We start from the raw sequence: 14,287 nt of genomic DNA on the forward strand, positions 1-14,287 counted from the left end.
TGTAATGAAATATTTCCGGGGCGCCTGGGTGGCACAGCGGTTGAGCATCTGCCTTCGGCTCAGGGCGTGATCCCGGCGTTGTGGGATCGAGCCCCACATCAGGCTCCTCCGCTATGAGCCTGCTTCTTCCTCTCCCACTCCCCCTGCTTGTGTTCCCGCTCTCGCTGGCTGTCTCTGTCTCTGTCAAATAAATAAAATCTTTTAAAAAAATGTAATGAAATATTTCCATTCAACTGTAAACTTTCCGGTCATAATTTCTGTCTTGTCCATACGTATAATGCACTATACAAAATATATGTCTCCATAGCTCAAATGCACGATAAGACTAGTAGCACCATGTTCTACTGCAGCAGCTCAGCTCCCCTGCACGGAAGCCAGGGGACCTCACGAGCCTGTGCACGTGTGCTCAAAGTGAACTGGGCGCCACTGGACACTACCTACTCCCTAAGACAGCACTGCGTAATGGACTCTTCTATGCTGATGAAAACGGTCAACACCTGTTCTGTCCAACACAGCAGCCACTAGCCACATGTAGCTATTTGAAGGTATCTTAGTTAAAAACTCAATTTCTCAATCACAGTAGTCACAGTTCAAGTGGTCATCGTACAGCCTTGCATGCACTAAGGTCTTAAGGAAGATGTTTATAGCCTTAAAGTCAATTTTGTTAAAATAGAATATTTTGTGTGTTAAAAGAATTAATTCAACTTCCAAAGGTTAGAATAACTCGATAACTCCATGAAGAGTAGTTTATGCCCTGGGGAAATTAAGTGGGAAATTTTTTCTCATTTTATTAGTCAATAAGTTAACAGACACATGAAGGCCTTGTCTGAACACAGTGGTTTACAGACTTTCATGGGCAAAGCAGTTACTTGGAGAGCTTGTGGTCAGTGAAGATTTCTGAACCACACCCACGCTCACGTTACGTTGTGTCTAATCTGGGTGTCTTCCTGGACGGGACTCAGGAATCGATCTTCGTAGGAAGCATCCCAGGTAATTCTGGTACATGGTCACCCCTTAAGAAATGCTTTAAAAAGTACACAAATATCCGAACCAAATATTAACACCTCAAGCAGTACGGATTTCTGTGCACGATGTGGGCAATTCTTTAATTTTTCTTTTTGTTACTTATGTTGTTATTCATCAGCTAAGCTCTTCTTAAATGTAGAACAATATTCTTTTCTCATTTTTACTTTATTCTACTCAAATCAAATTACATTTTCCGGATGAGTCAAAATATCATGTGTTCGTACATGAGAACCTTGCACGCACCAGGTGCTATTTGTCTGTTGAGAGAGTGGATCTAGCCCGATGGGTGAACCACCTCTGAAAACACTTGCCCTGCACACACTAATAAGTTAATGATGGGAGAACTGAGATACTGGGTCCCAACTGAGTACTTTCCCTTTTTACGTCAGCAGAATGCATTTTGCAAGTAACTCATCATTAGCGAGTTCTGGATCATTAGTCCCTTTCTCTTGGTAAATAAATTATAATAGAAATTTTACTCACGGACTCACTGAAACATGTGTTCTCACTTGGAGGTGACTGAAAATTCTCTCACACGGCAATACAGACTTGGCTTACAGAATTCATTTTATGAACCAAAAGAGAAGAGGGAGGGAAAAGGAGTAGGAGCGAAAAATTGTGAAAATCAGAGGATGATGCAGAAAATGTGGCCTCTGACTAAAAGGAATTCCAGAAAGAGGGAACAGAGAAAAACGGAAGAAGGAAACGTCAAAGAAATAATTGATGTAATTTCACAGAACTGAAGACTGTGACTTTCAAGATGGAAAGAGCACACCAAATATCCAGTATAATAAATGAAAAAAAAAAGATTCACACAATATGCACATCATCATGCAATTTCAAAAATCAGAAATAAAGGGAATAAAAAATTCCCATAATAACTCACATAGAAAGACTAAAAAACAAGCAAACAAAATAAAAACAAGTCAAATATAAAGGATCAGGAATCGAATAAAATGGATTACGTACAATTAACGTGATACTCGCCACTTCTCTTCGACGTTGTACTGGAGTTTCTAACCAGTGTGATAAGGTAGGAAAAAGACATTTAGGTTAGAAAGGTAGAAACAAAAATGTCTTTATTAGCTGATGGTAGAATTGTCTTTGTCAAAAATTTTATAGAAGCTGGAGAAAAGAGTTAGAAGAACTTAAAAGAAACTTATCAAAGTTACAAAATATAAGATCAAAATTCAAAAATCAATTGCATTTCTCTATATTAGCAATGACCAGTCAGAACTGAAATTCAAACAACAGTACCACTTACAATAGCATAATCAAATATGGAATAGTTCGGCGTACAAGACCTGTACACTGAAAACTACAAAACACTGCTGAGAGATATTAAAAGAGATGTAAATAAGTGGAGAAATACCACATGTCAATGAATCGGAAGACTCAGTATTGTTAAGATCCCAATTCTCCTGAGATGTGTTCTGTCGACTCCCTGAAATCCCACTTAAAATGGCGGAAAGCTTTTTGTAGAAATGGACACGCTTAATCTAAATTTTATATTTTAAAGTAAGGCATAGAAGAGCCAAAACTATTTTTGAAAAAAGATTTTAGAAAGTGGAAGGATTTACACTGTCTGTTTTCAAGCCTTATAAAACGGTAGTAAGCAAGACTGTGCAGTATGGGCATGAAGATACAGCAACAGATCAATGGAGCAGGATAAAGACCCTACGTAGACCCACACGTATATGGTTGATTGACTTTCGACAAAGATGCCAAGGCAATTTAATGGGGAAAAAAAAAATCTTTTCAACAGTGATACTGGAACAACTGAGTAACCGTATGCAAAAAATATTAACCTTTACCTCGTGCCACATGCAAAAGTTAGTTCAAAATGCATCGTAGACCTGAATGTGAGAACTAAACCGACAGAATGTTAGAGCGTGGTTCTCCAGAACTTTCTGGGATAAAGAAAGTAGTCCTTGTTTGCACAAGATAACAGCCATTAGCCTCATGGGACTATTGAGCTCTTGAAATGTGACTAGTGTGATTGAGGAACGGATTTTTAAAAATTTAATTCTACATGATTTAATGCAGAATAGAATAGCCGTACGTAGGTAGTAGGTATCAGGCATCACAATTCCGGAGGAAATCACAGGAGACAGGCTTAGCGACCTTGACTTCGGCAAAGATTCCCTAAATACAACACAAAGGCATGAACAGTTAAAAAAAAAAAAAGAAGAAGAAGAAGAAACCAATAAATCAGACTTTATCAAAACTTAAAGCTTTTATTTTTCAAAAGACATTGTTAAGAAATGAAAAGGTAAGCTGCGGACTGAGAGCCTATTCGCAAATACAGTTACCTGACTTACGTCCAGTGTATATTAAGAACTGTCAAAACCCAATAATACAAAAAATTTATGAAAATGAACATGTCTGAACAGACATTTGTCTAGAAATATATATATATACACACACACACACACACACACACGGCTAACATGTATTTTGTATATATATGGCTAATAAGCACATGAAAAGGTGATCAGTATGATGCACTTAGGAAACGGAAAGTAAAACCCTAATGGGCCACTACCGGACACACAGTTGTTTAGCAAGAAGTAAAAAGCCAGTGTTGGTGTGGGTGTGGAGTAACCAGCACTCTCACGTACTGCTGGCGTGGTGAAAAACGGCTCTGTAAAGTCTTACCCATTTAAACATATACCTATGACACAACCAGCACACACTTGGGTATTTACCCGAGCCAAATGAAAGCACATGTCCACACAAAGACTGGTACCAAATTCATGACAGCCAAAAACCAGATACAAATGTCCGTCGGGAGGTGTCAACAAAGTGGCCTTCATCCAGGCGGGAGCGGGGTGGCTACTCAACAATTAGGGGAGTGGCCTGTTGATCCGGCTGTAACATGGATGAATCTCAAAGCAACTGTGTAAGTGAAAGAGGCTAGATGGGGATTCTATACTACAGAATCCCATCTGTACAAAATTCTAGAAAATGCGAACAAGTCTACAGTGATAAAAAGCACCTTCATAGTCACTTACAGGCAGAGATGGAGGGTTTGCAAAGAGGCTAAGGGAACTTTTGGGGGTGATGGGTACGCTCACTATCTTGACGGTGGTGATGGTTTCACGAGTACACATTTGTGGAAAGGAGTCATACACTTTACAAATGCATGGTTTATCCATCAGTATACTGTAAGAAACAGTAGTATGCACCATGAACAGCAACACAGTAAGTTAGAGGACAGAATTTCAAGGGGAAATGATTTTTCACCTAGAATTCTATACTAGCTCAACGACCCTAGGGTTGCACAGCCTACTAGAGCATATAATGACCAAAACGAGGGAGTAAATCAGGCGGGAGGAGGAACATGGATCCGGAAAAGGGGAGATCCACACGGAGGAGAGGTAGAGTGAAGACGGGCGATGATACCTTTGTAGCAACACTCGAGAGCAGCCCACCCAGCTTGGAGCAGGAACGGCTCCACGGAGAAACTCATCCTAAATTCTCGATGTGTTTGATTTTGCAGAAGATAGTACCAAAGATGTTTACAATACTGAGATCGGGCATGGAAGGAATTTGCGATAAGAACAGAGAAAACTAAGTAAATGAACAACTTTCACAAACCAAGACCGTTACTAACTCTGGGAAAAACAAAGTTTCACAAGAAAGGAAATGCAATCATTGTTCACCGCTGGGCTCAGCCATGAACAGTACTTCCATTTCAGACTAAGGTGTACATTGAACATTGATGTGACCTAAAACAATGATATATCTACTTTGGGAAAGAGGAGAGTGGGGAAGAATGTAAGAGAACATGAAAGCTTTATAGTTTGTACAGAATGAGATCCAAATAGATGATGCCTAAAACAAATAAATTAAGAATAATCCTCTGGAGGGAGGATGAACAGTGCACAGGAGACTCCCAGGGCGATGCAAGTACTCGGGGTGGTACTATGATGGTGGACACAGGACGTTACATGTTTGTCCAAACCCATCGAATGTGCAACACCAAGACTGAACCCTAATGTGCACTGTGGACACAGGGTGATGATGGCACATGTCCCACTCTGCTGGGGGATGCTGTTAACGGAGGAGGCTGTGTGTGTAGGGGGCAGGGGTACACAGGAACGCTGTACTTTCCACTCAATATTGCTGTGAACCTGAAACTGCTCTAAGAATACAGTCTGTTAAAAATGTTCGTATGCAATACACTAATTACAAATCCTAGAATCTGTCCGTTCTAGATTTTAATCCGAGTTTCCTGTTCATGAATGATCTGTCCTTTGATATTACTTAACCTCTCAGTTTCTTCATCTATAAAAAGGGGGACAATTATAATTTGGAGGTGTGGTGAGGATTAAATGAGATTCTATGTGTGCATTGTAATAGTGATTAATCTTGCATTCTTCCCAAAGAGATAAAGGTGCCTCACAAAGATGCATTTAACAGCAAGAGAAATTCAATTAAAAATAACTAAGAAAAATAGGGCAAGTTTGGAAGCCGGGACTTGTTCCGTTCTCTTTCGCCTGTGATTGAAGCAACACCTTCGGGGTAAATTTAGTGAGTTCTCGTGCCCACTATGTGCTGCCTTAACACGGCTGCAGCGAGCCCCGGGCCGTCCTGCGGCTTCTGCTTTGCTGTTACGTAGATGACCACTTCGAGGAAGACCCCCAGCCAGTCTGAGGGTCCTGACCGGTTGTATTAAAAGGGTCCCGTTTACAAATAGATTTAGGGGATAACTGCACACCGAATATTCGAAAGCCCGCCAAAGCCTAAACTTCAGTCTTCTAGTAGAATGAGAGCCCTCGGAATGCGAAGCACTTCCCGGGCAAGAAAACGTCTTAGTGTCCCCATCAAGAGTGAACGTTACGGCTTGAACGGTGTCCCCACGAGGATGTGGTGGCCCCGAGCCCCTTCTGAGACCTGCTTCGGAAACAGGGTCTTTGCAGATGACGACGTTAAGATGAGGGCGTTAGGGCGGGCCCTGATTCAGGATGACTGCCGCCCTTACGAGAAATGGAAACCTGGACACAGAGGCACACGGGGAGATGCCGTGGGCAGACGAAGGCAGAGACGGGAGCTGTGTCTAAAGCCAAGGCGTCCTGACGAGCTCCAGCACACACCCAGAAGCTGGGGACAGACACAGCTTCCCCTCACGGTCCCCGAGGGAACCAGCCTACCCCCATCTTTGCCTCCGACTTCCAGCCTCCAGGCTTCGAGGCCACGAACCTCTGGGGTTGTCAGCCCCGCAGCCTGCGGCACTGTGCTCTGGCGGCCACGGGAGAGGACCACCGAGGGGACGACCGAGTGCACACAGGCGGGTGAACAGTCTCCTCACTTGAAAGAACGGCACAGAAGCTGGGGGAGAGGGTGCGGGGTCGGCTCCCAGTCCTTGACCTGGCCTCCGCCGCCGAGCAGCAGTGCCCGTTTCCAACCCTGAGGCGGGGTGGGCTCCTTGCCTTTCTGACGCATCGTGGCTCCAGGGTGGCCCAGCTGGCTCCCTCTGCGTGGCGCCCACTCGAGCTCGGGGTAACCCCTCGTTCCTGATCACGCTCTTAACGTTCCCTGTACTTTTTGGCCCGAAGGACGTCCTCTACCTGTTCCTGTGTTCCAGTCATCGTAGTGAATACGTCCGGCCAGAGTGTTTCAGTCACCCCGACTCCAAACATAATTCTTGTTGTAACGGAGTCCAGGCTCTGACGGGCGACAGCTTATTTGGGTGTTTTCACAGGGAGTATCAAAGCCGTCGCCTCTGCTCCCCGGAGCTGGGTGAGGACCCGCCGCGGAGCTACAGCCCTTCATTTCGTGCTCAGACTCGGGTCCTACAAACTGCTGATCCAAGAGCCAGGTGCCTTCCTGCCGACTTCCCTCCCTCACGGCGGTCCCCGATCTCCGCCGTCTTCCTCAACCTCACTCAACAAAACAAAAAAATAGGAAGTAAAATAAGTTTTAAAATCATAACAAACTTTTGAAGAAAGTAGTTGAATATACGGACAAAAGAAGCATTTTCTCCTACTTGTACATATTTCATGAGCTAATAAGATAACAGCAGTTATTCAAGAAAGTGAGAATGTTGAATGTTTGGGTTTCAGAGTCACGGTGATAAGCCACACTGACCCTCTACGCTTTGCGTGTCACCTTCACACAGCGAATGGACAGGTCGTCTCGCTCATGATCACATGGGATGAACCCCCAGCTGCAGCTCCTGCCCCACGCCTGCCCCTCGGACCCTGCCCACCACGTCCAGAACGGGACGCACGCTGTCACCACGTGGCTTACACAGAGAAGGGAGAACCCCGTTCTCAGAAAGAAAGCAGGCAGCTCAGGGACAGCATTGCTGCTGTTCGAGTCAATGAAATGAGACTGAGAGGCAGAAAAGATCCGGTGGAGTAAACACCCAGGGCGGCTCTGAAAGCGGCCTTGCCCCTGGTCAGACCCACCAGACTGAGCCTCTGTTCAGGAAGTGGCTGGGAATCCTGGGGCTCAGGGAGCATTTACAACCAAAAGGGACACAAACCTAATGACCCTATTTGAGCAAGTCCGTAGCCTCTGGGCTTATGTGCCAGCGTTTGATCACCTGTCATCCTCTCCCAGATGCAGGGATTTAAATTTGGTTATGGTAATCTGAGTAAGATACTGATGTAAAAAACTTCCTTGCTCATTGAAAAAAAATGTTTTAGTCTTTCAAACTGAGAATACTCCTAGAAATGCATTCTCAATTTTTAAAAATGTGAAATTTGGATAACAAGCTATGTTATCACTTATGAAGGCAAATTATAAAAAATTCTTAAAATAGTTAAACCAGTACTTTATCACCCAACGTGAATACGCCATCTGTAGTAAGTACTGGCAGAAAAATAAGATTTCTTTAAAGTTGCAGCTTCAATTAAATGATGCCATCGTACTGATAAAATAAAAGAAAAAATAGAGAATTTTATATCAATCCATAAGCTGCAAATTCCATATCAATTTGAATTGTATGCATTTTTACCACCCTCTTCGTATTCCAGTAATTACCGATCAGCCAAGAAGTATCTAACAGTTCTGTTTGTTAAGTAGTGAAGGCTAAACAACGCAATAAATATTTACGTCCTAATAACTCAGCAACAACTTTTAAAAATTACATTAATTGAATGAAAAAATACATACTTTCCCTTCCTTCCCCGACAGTCACAGTTCCTGATCCTGTCTTGCATGCACGGGCCGAGCAGCGCAAGCCTCTCCAGCCTGGGAGCCAGCTTGGACCCTAACACCTCGTTTCTGGGTGGGCTCCGATTCTCCCAAGCCAATTACTTTTGACACAGCAACTGCTGAAAACCCCGTTTCACAAAGATGTGCCGTCAGCGGACGGATTTCGCTGTAAGAGAATGTTCAGACGGTGGGCTACGTCGACGTAGGGCTCGCACAGCGTCGGATCAAACGCCAGCATTGCAGTGCTCTCTCCGAACGTAAACATCCTGAGCTGTGTGTCTGAGTTCTGTGGGCCCCTGGGCGCCTCAGCTCACGGTGCAGGGAAGCACGGGAGTAGGGACAAGGTTGGGACGGTCACTTGGCCGCAGCCTGTCACCCACGGCAGGTGCCACGTGCTTCCCTTGCACAGTCCTGACACCCCCGCTCTGACTATAAGAAATACCGTTGTGGTTTTGTAGCTTTCAAACACAGGAGCAAGTGATAACGGAGGAATCCATACCGCCACACGGACGGTTACAAAGGAGAGTAATAAGGTAAGCGCCTGGCGGCGGCACTGGCTGGGACCGACCGGCGGCCAGCCTGCTTCCCCGTCAAGGTCACCGCCTGAAGATCTATCCCCGTGAGCTCCTCCGAGATTTCTCGATGGGTCTGTGACTGGAGCGGGGAGAGGTGAACCCCCACTGGAAACTTCTGGCTTCCAGCCTAAGAGGAGGCTGCCTTTTCTCCCTGCCTGCCTCCTTTCTGCCAGGTGCCGGAGCCATCCCTGCACGCCAGATGTGACTTTACCCTAATGGTCGTGAGAGGACACTTTGCCTTAATAGAATATGAAACAGCACAGCATGCTACAACATGACAATGCCACACGACACAATGCAACGATCCTAACAGACATTCCGTGCACCCCACTACCTGCCAGATCACGTCACAGGTCTTGGGGAATTCAGAGTTGAAACAGAAGCTTCCCGGCCTCGGCGGACGCTCCGTCCAGCTTTACATGACACAAGGGCACCTCTGCTGTCTCGGCGCCATGCCACAGGAGGACGTGTCCTGCTCCCCAGACTGGACTTGGCTTTCTGTGTCTCCCGAAGAACCACAAGAACAGGGGCCACGAAAGCACTCCTGTCTCCCACCCGCCCCTGTGTTCCAGGAATTGCCGGGCACTGTGCTGAGCCCTGGAGGGGCCTTCTCTCCTTGGTACCACCACCTGCGGATGCTGGACCCTCACCTGCGAGCGCAGGGGGCCGGCTGGGCTCCGTCTGGCTCCTGGGTCGCCAGCTCCTTCCCAGCAGCCCACAGCCCTCCATCCGCCTGCTGCATGGACAGCAGTCAGTAAGCAGCTGCTGTCCCTCTGCTGATGTTTGGGGGAAAAATCAAGCCAGACAAGGTTTCTGTTCCCCAGGAGGCTTGGTGATGTTGGACGTGATCCCTCCCCTGTGGTCTCTGCCGGGGGCACACCTGTCCCTAGGCCTCGATTCTAGCCTGGGGAGGTCTCCACGGTGGGACCTGTGAGGGGCCTCAGCTTCCAGCAGGCGCTCAAGAGGAAGCGTGGCGGGCTGGCCCCGGGTCGGTTGTTAGGTTTATATAAACCCCTAATGTGGAGACTTCATCTCAAAGTGTTATCGTCAATGTTCTGGTTTTTGCAAACCTAATTTAACATAATCATAACTGTTTCGAATTCAGTTAAAATTTAATTTGTTCAAATTTATATTGAACTTGTATATTATAGATTGATTTTAAATGATCAATTTTAATGCAATTGTATGATTAAATTTGAGCTGTGACTTTATATTCAATTTTAGTTTGCTGTGAATAGTTACTACAGGTGATATACTTGTTTTTGAGAATAAAATATGGTTTAATTATTTCAAGACTTCTATATAATTTCTGTTAGTAAATGTATAATTTTGTTGGTTATCCAAATGTCATAGTTTAAAATTGAGAATGCATTTCTAGGAGTATTCTCAGTTTGAAAGACTAAAACATTTTTTTTCAATGAGCAAGGAAGTTTTTTACATCAGTATCTTACTCAGATTACCATAACCAAATTTAAATCCCTGCATCTGGGAGAGGATGACAGGTGATCAAACGCTGGCACATAAGCCCAGAGGCTACGGACTTGCTCAAATAGGGTCATTAGGTTTGTGTCCCTTTTGGTTGTAAATGCTCCCTGAGCCCCAGGATTCCCAGCCACTTCCTGAACAGAGGCTCAGTCTGGTGGGTCTGACCAGGGGCAAGGCCGCTTTCAGAGCCGCCCTGGGTGTTTACTCCACCGGATCTTTTCTGCCTCTCAGTCTCATTTCATTGACTCGAACAGCAGCAATGCTGTCCCTGAGCTGCCTGCTTTCTTTCTGAGAACGGGGTTCTCCCTTCTCTGTGTAAGCCACGTGGTGACAGCGTGCGTCCCGTTCTGGACGTGGTGGGCAGGGTCCGAGGGGCAGGCGTGGGGCAGGAGCTGCAGCTGGGGGTTCATCCCACGTGATCATATTCCAAAATGAGTCAGTTTAGGAAACTCACAGGGGCCTGATTATCTGGACTGACATCCTCATCCATTAAAATTATGAATGATTTAGTCAACAAAGGCAATGCCATTTTCTCCAAAAAGCTATAGTTAAAATGCATAGATTACCAGATTTCCTGAATGGTGCCTTGTGTCCTGAAATTACCTGAAAGCCATACTGGAGTTCTTCTTTTACGAACATAGTTTTGATTCTTTTTGTAGAGCATTTTCTCTCATTCTATCATATTTAACATTTATTTCCTCACGTGCTATTCAAATGGGTCGTGATTTCTTCCACGACCACACCTTCCTCTAGCTCTGTATCTGTAACTCTAAGGAATGCGGTCTTCACTGTGATCGGCGGGAAGCATGGCCTCCACGACGCGGAGCCGTGGGCTTTGTGGACGCCCCTCTGCCCGGGCGTGCCGGGCTTATTCTGCGTACAGGGCAGCCCCCCTGTTTGCACGACCTCTTCTTCTCAAAGACATGTGAAGAACTTAGTGCATCGAGGTGTTTTTTAAAACAAACTGGTCCCATTTTACAGATGACCATATGGAGAAACTAAGGATCCCATACTTCTTAATAATTAGGGTCCCTCCCACTAAACCGATTTACTCTCGAGTACCCGGCACGGATGTCTGGGCCCATGTGGCTTTCACAAGGGCTACACGGCCCCAGTGCACGTGAGTGCCGAGCAGCTCAGTAAACTCAGAACTTGGTCAACAACATATGACCCTGTTTACCCCTTTTACCGTCCATGCAGTGAAGCAGAAGGCGTGTGCGGGGCGGACGCTCTTGATGCCTGACCTCGACTGTGGCTCAGGCGAAGTGCGCCTCCAGGCCTCCAGGCCGCCAGAGCACTTCGTGGGGAAACGGAAAATAAACGCAATAAATCAGTCAGGCCTTCCTACTTATGAGATTCTAATAATCCAGCTTAAATTTTTTTCTTCTCCCACTAACTTAATTTTTTCAAAAGTCATCTAAATTGAACAATTAAGTGAGAGCACTTTATAAATAATAAATCGCTACTCAAATTGAAGTGATCTAGACACAGTGTCAGCAGCTCTTCACCGTCAGTTTTGGGCCTGTCTCCTGACACGTTCTCGCAGGTCCGGCCTCAGCTCACCACCTCCTCTGTGCCTACAACGGGCCAGACTCTTGACGGGGTCCCTCCCACTCAGCCTGGCAGGGGCACTGGGCCTGCGACGTGGGATGTGAAGCGAGCTTCTTCCGGTCCTCAGCACCCGAGGACGAGAGACGGCTGCCCCGGTGAACCTCCGGATCCCCACCTCTGACCGCTCAGAGCCAGTCTTCAGCGGCCACTGGTTGAAAAACAAAGCAGTTATCCTGTATCCGCTGCTCACCTCTCTGTTGCAGTCTTCCCTGGTGCATACGGCAATGCAGCAGGGACGCCTCGAGGACAGCCTGGCCCCAGGGGATGTCGAGGCCACACCAGGATGTCCAGCTTTCACTTCCTCTGAGAAGCCTTCCCTGATTGCCCCAAATAGGGCACGAATGATCAGGGGACATCTAGCGGATACCTCTGTCCCTCGATTGTAGCCCTTGAGAGCATACTGGCTGGTGTGACAGTGAGTCTCACCTGCTGGGCAGGGAGCCCCAGTTTCTGGCCACACACCTCCATGTGCTCTTATAATAACCTGGACATTTCATGTGCCATTATCGATCTCTGTTGAACAGATGAAGGGACGGATATGATGGCCGTCACGTAACTCCAAAGAGAGATGGTTATTCACACGAATATTTGGGCGCGTTGGTGCATATAAGTAACACTGTTCTCACTCAGGCCAAATTTGGCATTAATGCCAACAATTCTCCCCCGTACCCCTGTTGACACAGGCTTATATGTCGAGGGACCGTTTACTGAGGGTCTTTCCTAGACACAGCAGGCACCTTAGATCATTAATCCTGACCATATTCTTATGAAGTTGGTTGTATCATTTCTTTTTTGCATATGAGAAAATGGACTCAGAGGAAGGACTTTTGACCAAGGGCAGGGCTGTCTTACTCCAAATCTTGTACGTGTTCTTCCCCAGGTTCACCAGAGATCAGAAATACAATAAATAACATAGTGACTAACTTTTCTCCTCCATTCTTCCTTTTCTTTGGGCACACGTGGGTCATTTCTCTGTAGGGTGAAAATGCAAATAGCCAATTTTTACAAGAATAAACTGCGCTCTTCAGTTCAATTTTTAGCACAAAGAACGAAGCTCCTGCTTATCCATCTACGTGGATATTCACGGTACATTTACTGGTGAAGTCTGGGCTTTTCTGTGTCCTGAAATTTCCCCCTACAGTTTGGACTACTTAAAAGCATGAGGGTTCTAAATCTTTTCCCAGGTTAAAACACGCTCACCTGGATTCCCTCCTATTCTGTTGCTTAGAAATAAAAACGGTAAGTTGGCCTCTGCTTTGAATTTCTTCATGCTGATCTTGAGGCACCTGCTATGGTGCTTGTAGGTTTTACAAACCTGCACCGTACTTTGCCCTGTCTTCTGGTATTCATCGTAGCAAATCCTGGGTCAGTCCTCTAGTTGTCTAAGACTCTTGTTTTTGTATCTTTCAAGTGCATAGGATGAACAGGGAGTGCTATTGCTGCCTCTAGATATCATCTCTAGTTAGCATTTCCGGGGTGCTCAGAGAGAAAACAATGTCTGGGTGATAACTCTTGTCAGTTTCCCCATTGTCAAACCCAATCTTGCATTCCTGCACACTCACAATATTTCCCCATTGGGAACATGCCTGACATTGCAATTTCTCAAAACTGCAGCTCTGCAGTGAGTGCCTAATTCCTGAAACTGCAAAATCCAACAAAAGCTGATTTTTTCCACTGATTTGACTGGCTGACTATTTCGAGACTTTGCATGTGATGACCTGCTGTTCTTCATAAACAACATCTTTAATGCACCCACGTCGTTGTTCTGAAGTGGCTGCCAGCAATTAAATCCTTGGGAGCTGCCCTCGGGGCATATTCGGAATTGCTCACCGTGTCCGCAGTTTCTGCTACGGACAAAATTGCCCCCTCGGTTACACCTAGCACGTTACTGAGCAGCAGTGTGTCACTTGCTTTTGAACCCGGTGCCCGCTGGCCACCTCGGTGCACCAGCCTGACCCAGGGAAGGCTGAGCGCCCGCTCCCTCAGGGTTTTGTGCTGTTTTTACAACTGAGTTCTCTCTCTCATCGGTGTTGATGTGTTCATATTTAAAGATGAAAAGCCAGCTTAGAGTAAAATGTGGCAACCCTGCCTTATGTTTGTTTTTTCATTACCCAAATAGACGACCTTTTCCTGTCTTGGATAAATCAATCGTTTGGGGGTATTTTCTCTGTTTTTTCATATTTGTTAAAACTCTTGGTGTGATTTAAGCATAAATTCTGGACCTGGCGACTAGGGAAGACAAAGATTTGTCTACTTTCTTTTCTTCTCCCCGACCCCTCTCATCCTTCCCCCCAAACTCCAGTTTTTAAGTACTTTTCAGATCAGCGCCCCCCCCCCCCCGCCGGCCGCCCGGGGGTTTCACCGCCTAATGAAGTCGGCCTGGTCCATCACCCAGACAGGTGCCTCACTCCTCCACCCCGATG

Source organism: Ursus americanus, chromosome 10, assembly GCF_024610735.1.
Source record: "Ursus americanus isolate L20-20 chromosome 10, mUrsAme1.1.p, whole genome shotgun sequence".
Lineage (NCBI taxonomy): Eukaryota > Metazoa > Chordata > Mammalia > Carnivora > Ursidae > Ursus > Ursus americanus.